Raw genomic sequence first — 4,336 nt, 5'->3', positions numbered from 1 at the left:
ATCAGTGAAGAATCACATAACTCAGATCTGCAAAAAATTTATTCTGCCTCAGGGAAAGGTGGATGCTGTATGCACAACCACTAAAAATATAGATGACGTTGCAAGTTCATTATATCTATATGACATATATCTATCTGATTACTTGCATGAGATTACCATAGATATTGAAATTTGCATTATCAGAGATGTATTACAAAGATAATGATCACTAGAAAAGTTTTTTCTTTTTTCTTTTTTTTTTTTTTCACTGTAAAGGTAAGTTTTCTACTGTTTAAGATCTCATAATAAAGATATTTCAAATCACATGTCTATGTGGAGCTCAATAAGGAGGGAAGTATATGGATAAATTATCAAGACTGGCTTTCCAAACAACCCGTGAGGAAGCAGTAGACAGCCAGCCCTCATCCATCTGGGCTTTACACCAACTCCTACCATAAAGGTATTTGAAAACCACAGTTGACCCACTGCTTTCCTCTCCAGTCCCTCCACTCAAGTTTCTGGGATGGGGCAGTCCACTTCCCATTGCTGACTGCCTCAAGGCAGAGCACTCTTAGGTCTTTTTGGCAATGGACAAGAAGAATTTCTTCAGAGGATGCAGCAGCAGCTATAGGAAGCTACAAGCTGGATATTTCTAATAACTCAGGGTGCTCCAGGTGAACTGATGAAAGAATCTGATTTCTTAAGTGTATCCTTTTACCTTTGAAGCTAATTTTTCTGAGTAAGAATAGAGGCATACAGTCCTGTAGAGCAAAATATTTTGGAAGTTACCATCTACTGACAGTTGGCCACAGATTTTTAGGCTTCAGTCTTCTCATAACCTGATTTTGTCTTTGCTGTTCAATTTATTATTGTTTTTTAATCTGAAGTGTTTCAAATCCCAGCATTGCTCATGTGTTGATGAAAAACAACAGGTTACTGGTATTTGAATCTGAATGAGAAGTTGATACAGAGCCTTTCCCATCACTTAGGTCACAGTAAGAGCAGTAGCCCTGGGTTATACTCCCTCCTTTGGCTTCCAGCCAATGCCAGTTTAAGGCTTTAGTGTTACTTTTCAAAACAGTCAACCTAAGACTCAGGCCCCACAAGTTCATTAGGAATGAAGTTCTTATATTTCAATCTATTAAATTAGCAGTGTCTCATCAGAACAACGCAGAGTGTGAGAGTAGCATCTGAAAGCTGGAAGTAAAGCATTTGCAGCTAGAAAGGTGAACAGAAACTTCCAGGACATCTGTTGAACACAGTGGCCTGATCCCATCTGAGAAATGTGGTGCTCTGAAAGGTCTTTTTTCAGCAAATGAAAGGCATTCTGAGTCTTAAAGACAAAACAAACAGGAAAGTTAAATGTCTTTGTTTAATTGAAAGTTTTTTTCAAAATTAATCTACTGTTCCCAGACTTGACTCTGATCCAAAATGGGATGCAGACACTAGTGAAGACTGTGTGACTTTATTATTGCCATTGAATTTATTTGAATCATGTTCAAAATTGCAGTGATTCATGGAGTTTCAATATTCCAGATGGATAAATTATAAATAATGAGTGGCGTGTAGCTAATTAGCAGAATGACCACATGCAGTAATTTTCAGTAGTGTGTCACTGGGAATTGCTTGTAGGTACTATTTTAAAATAGTTCTACCACATCTGCTCTATTTGAAGGGCACGGATTTTGCCTCTGTCTGTCACAAGATGGCACTGTGAGAACACACACTGTGCTTACACACTACATGCTACCTTTGCCACAAAACATTGCCGTAAACTCACCTATATATCCTTCAGATCCTGACACACAGTCTCACTGCTGTTTCCCTGAGGGGGTTTCGAACCATGAGTGAGCATTCTGGCTGCCAGCAGGCTGCTGTCTCTGATGCCTCTCTTAGAATCATAGAATCATAGAATGGCCTGGGTTGAAAAGGACCACAGTGATCATCTAGTTTTAACCCCCTGCTATGTGCAGGGTCACCAACCACCAGACCAGGCTGCCCAGAGCCACATCCAGCCTGGCCTTGAATGCCTCCAGGGATGGGGCATCCACAACCTCCTTGGGCAACCTGTTCCGGTGTGTCACCACCCTCAGAATGAATGCTGGGTCTGTAGCAAGTGTGCAGAGCTCTGCTCTGTGTTCATACCATGCCTGATATGAGTCCCACTGATCACCTATGACAATGACAGATGTCATAATGAGTGTACATGGAGCCTAAATGAAATTCAACATTTCTGCAATAAACCTGGAGTTTTGGAAGCAACCTGGCACATTATCCCACATTTCTTGAGCCCAAGCTATTAGGAAGCCCACTGGAGAGAATAGTCTGTTAGCTGTGTAGAATTATCTTCATTTCATGGTACAGATGGCCATGACACAGACTGCCTTAGTATCCTAAGCCTGCTGGTGAGTTGTAAAAGATGCAGATGGAGTGGGCATGACCAAGAGTAAAGTTTGTGTGGAAGCCCTCACGTTGCACAGGGAGTTAACACTGTGTCTCTGCAGTCTGATCTGGTAGTGGGTGGTTTGAGAACCTCCTGCTACACCAGACACCCTGTTGGAGACTTTGAAAACCTTTTGCACTGCTGGTGTGCTGGTTGTGGCTGTTCTTTCTAGGAAAATACAGGAAATATTTACTTCCCCATCTTTACTGCCAGCTTGCAGATAATACCAGGCAACGTGTTCTGTGATGGGAGGAGGATGGGGAACTTCCACACAAGCTGCCCTGCAAGACAGAGACACAGTTTTTGTTTGTTATGCAGTGTTTGTTGCCTACATCTGCCTATGACTGATAGACTGAAGCTGTGATACAATTTGTACAGCTGTCATTAAACAGAGCATGGGACTCCCTCACTGAGAGACTCCCATCCCTTGCATGTGTACTGATGTGAATGGGGAAGTAAGGAATGGGTCCATGTGGTTCTGGATACCTCCTCCAAAATCAGGATGCTGTGGCACTTTTGATATCACTTGTCTGACTGTCTCTCACTGACCCTTAATACTTACCTATGTTTCCCTGAGTCCTCAGTCAAGTGCAGTGCAGGCTGCCACGAGGTCTCCCCTCAGCCTGCTCTTTTCTGAACAAAAAGGGACCTCAGCTGCTTCCCATGTATCTTGCTCTCCAGACTATTCACCATCTTCATTGCCTTTTTTTTTTTTTTTTTTTTTTTTTGGACTCTCTGCAATAATTTTATGCCTTTCTTCAGCCCACTGAGCCCACTGACCATAAAGTGACAGCAGGTCCACTTTGGAGGCAGTGAAGTGTTATAGATGTGTTGCTAGATCCTAGTTTGGCAGCCCTGCCTTTCAAAAACGTTACTTTTAAATTTCTTGAATTACCTTGAATTAAGAGGCATTGAGGGTGGCTTTTAAACAGCTTGGAGCTGCAGCCATGTTCAATGATGCTGAGCTGTTGTGTTGTCCTATGGCAAATGCCATCATCTGGTGTCCCAGGGGCAGCCTCCTCATCTAGGAGATGGAAGGAGTTTCCTCACAGGCCTCCATGAGAGACAGAGCTACAGAGAATAACTCTGCCCCTGTGTGTAATGCAGCTTGCTGGGATGCCTGTACGTCAGGAACAGTGGGACCTTTGTGATGGTGCCAGGGGAATGTGATGGCCATGTATGAATATGTTCTCTCTGCATCACAGAGCAGATTATTTTGTCACCAGCACACAGGTTTCCTCTCAGGGAAAGCTCAGTATTAAAATACATTACAGAGTATTGTTAACAATGACTCCAGTCCAAGGGAAAAAAGTTGTGAGTCAAACCGATAACATAGCTCCATCATAACTTTGAGTATACTCATGCAGGCAATTTATCTCATTTGAGACAGAAAGGACATTCTGTTTGTTTAATTTCCCACTCTTCCTTTGACTAATTAAGCCATTAATAACCCAGAATTTTACATTCTACAGATTTATAAGATACTTTCATCACATCTGTTCCATGAGTTAAGTATTTGCTATTTTTTTTTAAAGTGATTGTGCTTTAGTAATGGCCAGGCTCAACTGGGATAGACATAGCCCTGGAACTGTTATCTCTGGCCTCTCAATCCACGAGTGTTTGACTTTCAAGCAGTATTACCTGTCTGAACTCCATGGATATAATTTAATCATCTTACTTCTCCCATGATTTTGTATGTCAGGTAAATATACACTTTACACAAATTAATGTTTCTTATGTACTACCAGCACGTTTTAACAAATAACAGAAGTGGTGAGCTATGAGGGTGGAATTACAGAAAATTCCAGGTTGGAAGGGATCTCTGGAGATCATCTCATCCAACCACCAGCTGAAAGCCAAGCCATAGATGATGTTTTCCAGAGCACTGCTTAGCCAAGTAATATTTCTGCAAAG

This window comes from Meleagris gallopavo, chromosome 6 (genome assembly GCF_905368555.1).
Source record: "Meleagris gallopavo chromosome 6, MGAL_WU_HG_1.1, whole genome shotgun sequence".
NCBI classification, from domain to species: Eukaryota; Metazoa; Chordata; class Aves; order Galliformes; family Phasianidae; genus Meleagris; species Meleagris gallopavo.
This window is presented reverse-complemented; position numbering follows the sequence as displayed.